We start from the raw sequence: 14,283 nt of genomic DNA on the forward strand, positions 1-14,283 counted from the left end.
GAATATCTTAGCATAAAACTATTTCATATGGGAAGATATAAATTAACTATTGGGTTTTCATCTGTTGTTTAGAATTAATATTCCTAAAATTTCCTATTCCTCATGACGTTTTAATTAAATGAAATTTATTGATTGACTTTATTGAACGGAATAAAAGAGTAAGGGAATTTGAAATGATCCGCCAAGGAAAAAGTCCCTAGCCGTGCGAAGGGTGGGGAAAGCGCTAGTGAGTTTTATGCGCAGCTCCCTTGCGCAACTAGTACTGCTGGGTATGCGCGCGACCACAGGCATGGGTGAGCTGCGCGCTACGTGACTTCTGTATGCCTTAAGATGGCGGCTGCACGTGTGTGCCTTTCGCGGCGTCTCGTGTATTTCGTCTAATTTTATTAATAAAATGCGGAATTTAGTTTATTAAAGTGTTTAATTAGAGGGAAATAGTTTCGGGGCGTGTAATTAAAATAGTGAGTATTGTTTTTGAAAGTTTATTAGTGAACAGTGAAGGGATTTGTGGGAAGTGTGCATGAGGACGCTTGGGCGTGGCTCGTTGGTGGGTTGGTGATGAGGCCTAATTTGTTAAATAATTGGCCAAATTGTTGCTAAAAAGACTGGTACATTGTGCATTGAGTGGGATTTTGTAAAATAATAAAATGCTAAATGGACTGAAAAATGAGTAGCGTCTCCACAGAGCTGTGAGACGAAGGGATGGTGCGGCGAGGGGGGGCAGCCGTACGTGTTCGTGTTGGTAATGACGCCGAATCTGTTAAATAATTGGTGAAATATTGCTAAAAAAAAGTGGTAAATGGAGGGTAAATGCATTGGCCCGGAAAAGTGTGTTTATTGAGTGTAATTTTTTGAAAAAATAAAATGCTAAATGGACAGTTGAGAAATGGGTAGCGTCTCCACAGAGCTGGGTGACGAAGGGATGGTGCGGTGAGGGCGGGGCAGCCGTACGTGTCCGTGCTTGTTGGCGGCTTGGTGATGACGCCTAATTTATTAAATAAATAGTGAAATATTGCTAAAAAAGACTGGTACATTGTGTGTAAATGGATTGGTCCAGGAAAGTGTGTGCATTCAATGACATTTTTTAAAATAATAAAATGCAAAATGGACAGTTGAGAAATGGGGAGCATCTGGACAGACTTGGGTGGCAAAGGGTTGGGGGGGGGGGGAGTTGTGCGCGTTGGTGGTTGTTGGTGCGTCGGTGAAAAGGTGTAATTTGTTTAAAAATGGTTAAAATTTTAATTTAAAAAATAATGAGTCGGGTTGTAAATACAGTGGCCTAAAAAAGTGTGTGCATTTTATTTAAATTGTGGCATAATTAAATGGTTAATTGGGTAGTGATAAATAAGGTGGTATATTCAGTGAGCAGTGTGGTGAAGGGATGGGGGGGGGGCGATCGCTACCGATACGGGCGGGCAGCCAGTGGTGTGTGACATTTGTAGAAAAAAAAAATGAGTGCAGTGATGTGGGGATAGTGTTTTTTTTTTTTTTTGATGTGAAACATCTATAGGCGCACCCCTAAACTGAATCGTTGGCCTGGCGATACTTGCCGTGGCGAGCATTCGCCAGGCTATACTAAGGTATGCCTATCTATATTCTGTGTAGTAGAGTGTACGGTGTGGCTTCTCACTCAGTTCGACGTTGTTGTTTACTACGGTACACATAACCTGCGTTTTATTTAATTTTTCATTTTAATTTTTGACAATGAAATATGTGTGACAGTGATAACTCAGAAGATCAAAGTGATCAACCTTGTGCAAAGAAAGTGAAACTACACTATGGTATACTACCAAGTCATCAGTAAGTAGATCGTATTTTTCAAGTCTCCATAAATGTAATTATTATATTTTTATATTTAATTAATTATATTCATATTAATCATATTAATAATTTATATAAATTATATTAATATTGTCTTCAATTAAGGATTCTTTTATTATTCATGAAGGAATTAATATAGAAAAATTTATTAATAAAATTTATACTTGCAAATCTTTAGTCATATATTGCAATAATTAACTAAGATTTGAGTTCATGAGTATATTGAAGCCACACTTAAATTTTTTTTTTTTGTGTATTTCAATATCATATTGTTTTAAATATTTCAGTTCCCAACAATCATCAGAAGGATCACAAAATATTATTATTGAAACTAGACGTCACCCTGATCAGTTAAACACAAGGCATACTATCAATGTTGTGTCAGACTTTATTAATCGAATAGTACCAGACTATTTTAAACTATTGCATCTATTGGAAATGTGTGTTCTTCACATGTTAAACTACAAGACGGAAGTGAATTAATTATGATTGTAATATACATTTCACCTAATAACAAAATGGATCATCTCATTTCATTTTTACATGAAAGGTTATTTCCTTATAGTCAAACAGGTTCAATAATTCTTAAAGCGAATAAACATAAACTACCATTATTTCTAGCTGCATATTTCAGTGTAAATTTTGCAAGAGCTGAATCAATGCCATTAATGACATTTCTTCAAAAAGAATTTCAATGGCAAATCAATAACGATCCAAAAGAATCTACTACCAAATATGGAACAACAATAGATGCTGTATTTGTGAGATATCTTGATGGTGTTTCATCCAATACTTTTGTAACGTACTTTAGTTATCATCGACCAATCGTCACAGTAATACCGGCAGAGGAAAAATCGAATATAACTATTATTGAAGCCACAGATGAAAATATTTAAATTGTGGCAACTTGATACTAATATCGAATTTTTATATCATGTAAATAAATGTTTATTAAATAAAGTTACCATTTACTGTAAGAATCTCGTAATACTTCATTTTTTCATTAGGCTATATTTAATTCCTGTAATAATATTATCTTTTATGCATATTACTTGTACACACACGATGTTTCACATCTGCCAGGCGTCCCATGACGGCTCATTTTTTTTTTTTAATGTGAAGTGAGCTGTGGAAAAGGAGGAATGCTGAGACAGCATTCAACAGCAGGCGACAGTTTGCAGTTTGCAGTTGGTATCTCGGTGAGTCAAAAATTAAAGAATTTTTATTTAATGTTAAGCAATTGTGATAAATTTTGAATTATTTGTCACAAATGTTTAACGATGCTCATGATGAGCTTCTAGTGGATAAGAGGTACGTTTATCAGTTGTGAGAAATTAAAATTAATTAATTAATAAAGTGAAGCTAGCCAGAGTCGGGGTTTTTGAATTAATTAGAGAATTAGCTCTTAATTGGGTTTTATATAATTTTTTTGTGTCGTCAGTAAAAATAAAATGGTGAAAAAGCTTTGTTGAAAAATCAATTTTTGTAATTTGTTTTTTTTTTTTTAATGTGAAGTGAGCTGTGGAAAAGGAGGAATGCTGAGACAGCATTCAACAGCAGGCGACAGGTTGCAGTTTGCAGTATGCAGTTTGCAGTATGCAGTTTGCAGTTTGCAGTTGATATCTCGGTGAGTCAAAAATTAAAGAATTTTTATTTAATGTTAAGCAATTGTGATAAATTTTTAATTATTTGTCACAAATGTTTAACGATGCTCATGATGAGCTTATAGTGGATAAGAGGTACGTTTATCAGTTGTGAGAAATGAAAATTAATTAATTAATAAAGTGAAGCTAGCCAGAGTTGGGGTTTTTGAATTAATTAGAGAATTAGCTCTTAATTGGGTTTTATATAATTTTTTTGTGTCGTCAGTAAAAATAAAATGGTGAAAAAGCTTTGTTGAAAAATGAATTTTTGTAATTTGTCATGGATTGTTGGACTCAGCTGTCTTATATACTGGTGGTTGTAGGAAGGGGTGTTTTTGGGGGGGGGGGCGCGGTGGGAAATGAAGACGGGCGTTGCTGTAGAACTCAGCGGCCGCCGTCGGATCCCGCACTTTATCCGTCGGACTCGGACGTGCATTGTCATAGCCGTCGGAGTGCGACCTGTACCCTGATTTACCCGTCGTACTTGGCCGTGGTGAAGTGCGACGTGGAGTCCCGTTTTGTATATGCCCTGTATATTGGGCGGTAAAAAGCGCGTAAATTGAGGGTGGAGGGGAATGAAGACGGGGGGACCGTCCAGAATTCGACGGCCTCCTTGTCGGAGCCCCCGGGGTTTTGTTCCGTCGGAGTTGGACACCGAGGAAAAGGTGTCTGATTCCGACGAATCGTGTTGACCAATTGAGCCATCGTGTATTATATAGGGGTGGAAAATATTTTTTGGACAAGCCTCGACGCATTGAATTGAATGCGGAGGCTTAGTATATGCGGCGGCGGCTAGTTTGGGTGAAGCGGCAAATTATGAGAAATGAATATTTGAAGAAAGCTTTTTCACGATGAAATGAATAATTAGTAAAATAATGTGTGCGTCGATGGACGTGTGCCCCGTCGGATGGTTAGCTTGACAGGTGTTGTATATTTGCAAGGGGGGGGGGTTGTTACTCGGAATTTAGTAATTTGAATTGTAAATGATTTCTCACAAATGATGAATAACCGTAAAGAGAACCTCGGGGGGAGGAGCATTTAAATGTAAAAGTGATAAGGTAGTAAAAATGTTTAACATCTGTTATGGGGAGAAATATAAATTGAAAATGTATTTTTCATTGCTATTTCATCGAGCCTGAGAAATATTTAACAAGGCTGATAAAGAATTGGGTTTTTTTGTGGGGGATGTTAGTGATGAACCCGGGGGTTGATCGCTGTGAAAGTTGTAAGGTACAGTTAATGGTATAAATATAAATTTGTAATTTTTTTGAATTGATATTAAATGGCGTGAGCATGTTTTTATGAATAGAGAGAGTTAGAAGCGAAGTTTTGCAAAGCCTAGTCATAATGAAGTTGTAAGGGTTTCGCTAGATGGTGTCAGTCAAGAAATTGGTGGCCCTGCGAAACTTGTCACCCTTCAGACTAGATTTGTTTACCTTTGCAATAATATTGTTAGACTGGTTAGGATATTTTTATGAATAGAGATTGAGAAGAGAGAGAGAGTTAGAAGCGAAGTTTTGCAAAGCCTAGTCATAATGAAGTTGTAAGGGTTTCGCTAGATGGTGTCAGTCAAGAAATTGGTGGCCCTGCGAAACTTGTCACCCTTCAGACTAGATTTGTTTACCTTTGCAATAATATTGTTAGACTGGTTAGGATATTTTTATGAATAGAGATTGAGAAGAGAGAGAGTTAGAAGCGAAGTTTTGCAAAGCCTAGTCATAATGAAGTTGTAAGGGTTTCGCTAGATGGTGTCAGTCAAGAAATTGGTGGCCCTGTGAAACTTGTCACCCTTCAGACTAGATTTGTTTACCTTTGCAATAATATTGTTAGACTGGTTAGGATATTTTGATGAATAGAGATTGAGAAGAGAGAGAGTTAGAAGCGAAGTTTTGCAAAGCCTAGTCATAATGAAGTTGTAAGGGTTTCGCTAGATGGTGTCAGTCAAGAAATTGGTGGCCCTGCGAAACTTGTCACCCTTCAGACTAGATTTGCTTACCTTTGCAATAATATGGTTAGACTGGTGAGGATATTTTTATGGATAGAGATTGAGAAGAGAGAGTTAGAAGCTAGGTTTTGCAACAGTTAGTCAGAATAAAGTCGTAAGAATGTCACAAGAGGGTTTAAATGAAGGAATACTTAGCAAGGCGTGTGAAAAATAGGCTTTTTAAAATTGATAAAAATTTTTTGTCGGGTTGTCAGGTGTTAAATTCAGAAGGTATTGAAAATGGGTGAAATAAAAATTTTGAAAATAGCTTTAATGAATATTCCATGGTGTGAGACGAATATTTAGCAAAGCGTGTGAAAAATTGAGTTTTTTAAAATGATTTTAATGTTTTGCGGGGTTGTCAGGTGTTAAATTGGTAACATATGGAAAATTTTGAACCAATGTTGGTAATTGGTTAGAGCGCGGGTGACTTGTTCCACACGTCGATAACTAGTCTGTCGGTAAGAGTATTGGACGGTCGGTATCTCGGCGATGGGTAAATAGTCGACGAAGTGTAATGACGTGACAGGGTTATCAGCCGTCAAATTTTTAGCGTATTGAAAATAGTTAAAATAAAAATTTTAAAAATAGCTTTAATGGATATTAAATGGTGTGAGACGAATATTTAGCAACGCGTGTGAAAAATAGTGTTTTTGTTATATTGATTTTGATGTTTTGTGGGTTTGTTATCAGTTAAACAGGTAAGTATTGAAAATTGTTAAAATAAAATTTTTGAAAATAGCTTTAATGGATATTAAATGGTGTGAGTGGAATATTTAGCAACGCGTATGAAGAATTGCGTTTTTTTTTTATTGATTTTAATGTTTTGCGGGGCTGTCAGCTGTTAAATTTGCAACATATTGAAAATGGTTGAAATAAGAATTTTGAAAATAGCTTTAATGGATATTAAATGGCGTGAGACGAATATTTAGTAACGCGTGTGAAAAATTGCGTTTTTTTAATTGATTTTAATGTTTTGTGGAGTTGTCAGCTGTTAAATTTGCGACTTATTGAAAATGGTTAAAATAAAAATACTTAAAATAGTTTTAATGGATATTAAATGGCGTGAGACGAATATTTAGCGACGCGTATGAAAAATTCCGTTGTTTTTATATTGATTTTAACGTTTTGTGGGGTTATCAGGTGTTAAATTCGTAACATATTGAAAATGGTTAAAATAAAATTTTTAAAAATAGTTTTAATTTATATTAAATGGCGTGAGATGAATATTCAGCAAGGCGTATGAAAAATTGGAATTTTAAAATTGATTTTAATGTTTTGTGGGGGTGTTAGCTATAAAATTTTGAACATATTGAAAATAGTTGAAATAAAAATAAAAAAAATAGGTTTAATGGATATTAAATGGTGTGCGACGAATATTCAGCACTGTGTGTGAAAAATAGGGTATTTGAATTGATTTTAATGCGTTGCGGGGTTGTCAGCTGTCAAACTTGTAAATATTGAAAATTTAGAAGTAGATCGGTAATTCGGTAGAGGGCAGGTGATATGTTCCATACGTCGATAACTAGGTTGTCGGTAATAGTATTGGAGGGTCGGTATGTTGGATGTGGGTAAAATAGTGATATGAGTATTATGGGTAACCGACTCGAAGCGTCGGTAACTGGACTGAAGGTAATGTTAGTCTTCGGTCGGTATGTCGGCGATGGGTAAAGAGTGATAACAGTTTTAGGGGTAACCGGTTTCACGCGTCGATAATTGGACTGATGGTAATCCGATTGGTAATTTTTAATTTATATATAAAATATAAAATTGAAATAAATACTTATAATTAATATATAAAATGAAATATAAAATTAATATATTAAGTTATTATTTAAAATTTAATTAAAAAATACTTTGTTTTTTGAATGAAATTGAATTGAAAATTTTTTAATGTAATAAATTTAGATTAGAAAAATTCTATTTAATAGTTTTATCTATTTGTAAAAATATGAAAAAATGTTATGTTTATAACGTTAAAAGATATAATTATTTATATTAAAAATAATTGAAAGTTATGTTTTTTGATTTATATAAAAAAATATAATTGATTTTCTATGTTTATTTTATTAATTTGAAATAATTCATATTCAATATTAATTTTTCTTAGAAATAAATTGATTAACTTTTATTGTTTGAATAAAATAGTTATTAATAGAAGTTATGTGGGGGCTAAATCTATACAATATTATTTATTAAATAGATTTAGTTGAATAATTTAGTTATTTTTTATAAATTGAAATTTCTTCATTTAATAATAATTGTTTAATTATTATTATTATAATTATTAGGAGTTGTTCGTTTTGGGTCTTGATTTATTGATATATTAATAAATTTCGATTGAATAATATGTTTTATTTGAATTGTTTGTTAAAAATAAATTGCAAGAATAATTAGAATTTCTATTTATATTGTAAATTTTTGATTATTGATTTGAATTTGAAGAGCGTTATTTAGAATTAGAATAAATAAATTAACATATATTAAACTTTTTATTTATATTACTTCCGGTTAGGGTTAAATTTTCTAATATTGAATTATTTAATAATAAATTTGATTTTTTTTTTTTCAATAGAAAAAAAATGTAAATTTTTTTGTAATAGCAAATTTGAAGTTAATTTTCAAGTATAAATTTAGAAAATTTATAATATAATTAAAAATGATAAATTTTAGATGGCAAAGAAGATTTTGTTTTCCTTTTAAATAAATTTGCAATTTAATGTTTAATGTTGAGTTATCTATAGGTATAATTATGGAATTAGAGTTGAGTCTTACTGGGAGTACAATAGAATGGTAACTGGTCATGTTTTTGTTATACTTTTTTTTTATAGTTATACCTATCATACCTCCAATTATAATAGGCATAATTATAAAAAAAAAAAAATTGTAACAAAAGCATGTGCAGGTACCATTATATTAGAGTTTCAGTAAGACTCAACTCTAATTGAATAATTATACCTATATATAAACAAAGATTAAAGATTAAATTGCAAATTGAAAATTGTATAAAATGTAAGATTTTAGTAAAGCTTCTGACTTGACTAATAAATTGTAAATTGATTTGAAAGAAAAAAAAAATAGTTGTTTGATATGTGAAATTTTGAAAATTTCTAGTGTAAAATGAATTAAAAATTGAATATTATAAAAATATGAAAATTTTTCAGTAAAAAAAGAGAAAAATGAAATATATTAAAATTTAGAATAAAAAATGCAAGGAATGGGGGCACTTGTAATGATATTGTAATAAATAAGAATATATATTATAGTTGAAATAAAAATAAAAAAAATAGGTTTAATGGATATTAAATGGTGTGAGACGAATATTGAGTAAGGCGTGTAAAAAATAGGGTTTTTTAATTGATTTTAATGCGTTGCGGGGTTGTTAGCTATTAAAGTTGTAAATATTGAAAATTTGGAAGTAGATGGGTAATTGGGTAGAGGGCAGGTGAGTGGTTCGACACGTGTCGATAAGTAGGTTGTCGGTAATAATAGTATTGGAGAGTCGGTATCTCGGATGTGGGTAAAATAGTGATAAGAGTTTTATGGGTAACCGACTGGAAGCGTCGGTAAGTGGACTGAAGGTAATGTCAGTCGTCAGTCGGTATGTCGGCGATGGGTAAATAGTGATTACAGCTTTAGGGGTAACTGGTTTCATGCGTCGATAATTCTACTGATGGTAATGCGATTGGTAATTTTTCACTTATATATAAAATATTAAATTGAAATAAATACTTATAATTAATATACAAAATGGAATATTAAATTAATATATTAATATATTATTTAAAGTTAAATGTAAAAATACTTTGTTTTTTGAATTAAATGAAATTTATATGAGATTAAAATTTTGAATTTACTAAATTAAAATATTAAAATTGAATATGAATAGGATTGATTTAATTTAAAGTTGAATTTAAAAAAATTTTTTGAATTAAATGGAATTGAACATTTCTAATCTAATAAATTGAGAATAAAAAAATGATATTTAATAGTTATATCTATTTGTAAAAATATGGAAAAATGTAATGTTTTAAGTGAAAGTGATGTTATTTGATTTTTATATAAGACAATATAATTGATTTGATATGTTTATTTTGATTAATAAGTTGCTTAATTTAGTTAATTAAAAAAAATTGTTAAGTTTTATCGTTCCAATAGTTATTAATAGAAGTAATGTGGGGGCTGAATCTATACAATATTATTTATTAAATAGATTTAGTTGAATAATGTTGTTATTTTTTATAAATAGAAATTTCCTTATTTAATAATTATTATTTGATATAAATTATAAATTTGATAATATTAATGAAATTAGGAGTTGTTGGTTTTGGGTTTTGATTAATTGATATAGTAATTGATTGAGATTGAATAATATGTTTTATTTGAATTGTTTGATAAAAATAAATTGCAATAATAATTAGAATTTGTATTTAAATAGTAAATTTTGGATTATTGATTTGAATTTGAAGAGGGTTATTTAGAATTAGAAGATATTGTTTATGAAATGATATATGTTGAATATTATTATGTTTAATAATTAGAATTGTTGTATTTAGAAGTTGTTATTTATGAATTAGAGATTAGAGATTTGTTTTTTGTTAATAATATATTTATATATATTTAATTATTTATAAGAATATCATTAGGAGGAGTGCTGCCCTGATTTTTGGTATTTTTTGTAAAATGATTGTTTATTATAAATTAACATATATTGAACTTTTAATTTATATTACTTCCGGTTAGGGTTAAATTTTTGAATATTGAATTATTTAATAATAAATTTGAATTTTTTGTTTTCAATAGAAAAAAATGTAAATTTTTTTGTAATAGAAAATTTGAAGTTAATTTTCAAGTATAAATTTCTAAAATTGATAATATAATAAAAAATGAAAAATTTTAGATGGCAAAGAAGATATTGTTTTCCTTTTAAATAAATTAGGAATTTAATGTTTAATGTTGAGTTATTTATAGGTATAATTATTGAATTAGAGTTGAGTCTTACTGGGAGTGTAATAGAATGGTAATTGGTGATGCTTTTTTTATAATTTTTTTTTATAGTTATGCCTATAACACCTGGAAATTGTAATAGGCATAATTAATAAAAAGAAAAAATTGTAAGAAAAGCATGTGCCGTTACCATTGTATTAGATTGTTAGTAAGATTTAACTTTAATTGAATAATGATATTTATATATATATATATATGAAGGTTGAATATTAAATATAAAATTTGAGTAAAGTGTTTGACTTAACTAATAAATTGTAAATTGATTTGAAAGAAAAAAATAGTTGTTTACTATTTAAAATTAGTGATTTGAAATGATATGTGAAATTTCGAAAATTATTAGTTTAAAATGAAGTTAAAATAGAATATTATAAAAATATGAAAATTTGTCAGTAAAAAAAGAAAAATAAATTGAAATTTATTATTAAATAATTTAATATTATAAAGTTAAACGCTAATATAATATTAAAATTTAGAATAATAAATGTAAAGAGTGGGGGCACTCCTAATGATATTGTAATAAATAAGAAAATATATATAGATATATTATTAAGAATAAATAAATGGTTAATTTGTAATCTCTAATTGTTAAATAATAAGTTAATAATAGAGGAATTGTAATTATTAAAGCTAATAATGTTGAGGATATATGATTTAATGAATAATTTAGTAAATTAAAAAAAATAAAAGATATTATTTAATCTAAATGAATTAATATGTTAGTAAATTAAAGCTGAAAGGGGAAAATTGTAATGTTATAAATATAATAAAATTTATAATGATATTATATAAATATAAATATAATATATATTACTATTATCTATTAATAATAATAATAATAATCATAATAGTAATATATATTATATTTATATTTATATAATGTAATTATAGCAATTATAATATATTAACTATTATTATCATATAATTATTATTAATATTATTATACTATTATTATTTATATTATTATTATTTTTCTTAATATGATATTTATTTATAATATGAAAGTATTTATTATAAAAGAAAGATATAAAATGAATGAAATTTTTTTATAGAAATAAAAAAAAATAATTGGAAATAATTTATAATAGAAATAATGATATATTTTAAGGTTAGAATTATGAAAATTGAGTATATTTTTAGAAATAGATGAAAGTAGGAAATATAATTAGTGAATTTGAAATTTATTAGATAAAAAATTGTAATTTGTTCATAAGGTAACTGAATGAAAAAAATGAAGTATTTAAAATGAAACTTGCAATAAAATAAAAATGAAGTATAAATGTAATAAAAATAAATATAAATAATTTGTAGATTAATATACGAATATATTAATGTAATATATTAATAGTAATTATATTAATAAAAATTCTATTACAATTACTATTAATAAACTATTAATTCTATTAATAACTATTATAGTAATAATAGTTAATAATAGTTAATAATAGTTAATAGTTAATAGTTAATAGTTAATAGTTAATAGTAATAGTAATAGTTAATAGTTAATAGTTAATAGTAATAGTAGTTAATAGTAATTGATATAATTACTATTACTAGTAATTATATGAATAAATATATTAATGTATCAATAGAAATAAATAAAAATAATTTAGAAATGAATGTAGGTGTATACTTTAATGTATTGAAAATAAAGATTTTTGTAATTGTTTTTAATAATTGATATTAAATGTAAGTAAGATGATTATTTATTAATGCGTGGGAAATAGCAATGAAAAATATTGGGGATCGTTTTAAAAATGTTTGCCGTATGAAGGGGGGGACGGCGGCGGTGGTCCATATATGGAATAAAAGTTAATGTAAAAAATGTTTAGGAGCCGGATAGCTCAGTTGGAAGAGTACCGGATTGATAATGGGAAGGTTCCGGGTTCAAATCCCGGTCTGGACAATGGATTTTTTCCGGAATTTTTCTTGAAAAAAATGATACGCAGAATTATCGCGCAGGTGTTAAACTTTGAATGGTAACTTTTAATGTTAATTTAGAAAGTGTAGAATTAAATATTAGAATAATTATTTATAATTGTTTATAATTGCTCCCCCCGAGGTTGTCAGTGGGGCGCGAAGTTATATAAGGAGTTTTGTGGTCACATAAGAGGGAGTGTCACACATAATAGGCAGTCTCACCTGTGGTGGAGTGAGACTGTCTAAGAGAGGGAGTCTCACCTGTGGTGGAGTGAGATTGTCTCTCAAGAGGGTGGTCACATTTGAGGCAGTGTTACCTGTGGTGGAGTGACACTGCCTAAGAGGGTGGTCACAGGAGGATCGTCACAAGAGGGTGGTCATAAGAGGATCGTCACAAGAGGGTGTGGTCATAAGAGGATCGTCACAATATAGGATCGTCACTCAAGGGTGGTCACATTAATAGTTAATGGCAGCAGATAGTGATGTTCGGGGGTTAGTGGAATTAAAGAGTACTGCACTTGTTAGGGTGGTGGTGTACAAGAGATTGTTGCACACGAGGGAGTGGTTAGAGAGAACCACGTACAAGGGAGTCGCAAAAGAAGGTCATACAAGCGAGAGAGGGTTAATTAGGAAGTTAAAAGACAGAGTCACAATTATATGTAGAGTGTCAGAAGCTAATTGTTAACAAACAGTGAGTCTAAATCGTGTCTCAAGACCTTTGCGACCGTTCAGACTTCATTTGTTAACATTAGCAACAATATGAAGACATTCGTGGCCATGTCTTTGTCAATAGACACAGGTTGAGAAGCGTGGTACAGCCTTTAACAGTGTCATAACGGGTGTAAATCGATAGAAATGTATCCCATTGACCTGTGCGGGCTCCTCACATTGAGAACCGGGCTCCACAGACCTGTGGGGTTCCTCAGATTGAGAACTGCTGCTTCTCCCACTTCTTTCTCCCCACTCTCGTGACCCTCGCGGCCATTGTGCTCACTGGCGCTCCGGCTCTTCTCAGCGGCATTCTCGCGTACCAAACCACTTTAACATGGAATCTTATGTAAATCGTGTTATCGTCTTTTTTTCTACCCCGACCACTGAGGCGCTGCTGCATCCCACGTTTGCCCTATCCCAACTCAGAGCTTCCACCCTGACCCGCAGTGATCAACTGGCGCCAGTGATCAACATCCCCTGTGATCCAAGAGGTGATCAACATACCCTGTGAGTGACCCTCGTGACCCTCGTGACCCTCGTGACCCTCGTGACCCTCGTGACCCTCGTGACCCTCGTGACCCTCGTGACCCTCGTGACCCTCGTGACCCTCGTGACCCTCGTGACCCTCGTGACCCTCGTGACCCTCGTGACCCTCGTGACCCTCGTGACCCTCGTGACCCTCGTGACCCTTGTGACCCTCGTGACCCTCGTGACCCTCGTGACCCTCGTGACCCTCGTGACCCTCGTGACCCTCGTGACCCTCGTGACCCTCGTGACCCTCGTGACCCTCGTGACCCTCGTGACCCTCGTGACCCTCGTGACCCTCGTGACCCTCGTGACCCTCGTGACCCTCGTGACCCTCGTGACCCTCGTGACCCTCGTGACCCTCGTGACCCTCGTGACCCTCGTGACCCTCGTGACCCTCGTGACCCTCGTGACCCTCGTGACCCTCGTGACCCTCGTGACCCTCGTGACCCTCGTGACCCTCGTGACCCTCGTGACCCTCGTGACCCTCGTGACCCTCGTGACCCTCGTGACCCTCGTGACCCTCGTGACCCTCGTGACCCTCGTGACCCTCGTGACCCTCGTGACCCTCGTGACCCTCGTGACCCTCGTGACCCTCGTGACCCTCGTGACCCTCGTGACCCTCGTGACCCTCGTGACCCTCGTGACCCTCGTGACCTCATATCACACGTGAGT

At 31.9% G+C, this 14,283-nt stretch overlaps 1 long non-coding RNA gene across 2 annotated transcripts; it reads left to right on the forward strand.

Moving 5' to 3' along the window:
* Positions 1 to 330: 330 nt before the first annotated feature.
* LOC135167868 (uncharacterized) lies at positions 331 to 7,284 on the forward strand. Of its 2 annotated transcripts, none has more exons than XR_010299935.1 (3): positions 331 to 1,800; positions 2,109 to 3,388; positions 3,424 to 7,284. It is a non-coding gene; the product is annotated as an uncharacterized LOC135167868 (long non-coding RNA). The 2 variants fall into 2 exon arrangements; XR_010299934.1 differs by having other exon boundaries at positions 2,109 to 3,020; positions 3,337 to 7,284.
* The last annotated feature ends 6,999 nt before the right edge of the window (positions 7,285 to 14,283 follow it).

The sequence above is a fragment of the Diachasmimorpha longicaudata genome, chromosome 12 (assembly GCF_034640455.1).
Source record: "Diachasmimorpha longicaudata isolate KC_UGA_2023 chromosome 12, iyDiaLong2, whole genome shotgun sequence".
Taxonomy (NCBI): Eukaryota; Metazoa; Arthropoda; class Insecta; order Hymenoptera; family Braconidae; genus Diachasmimorpha; species Diachasmimorpha longicaudata.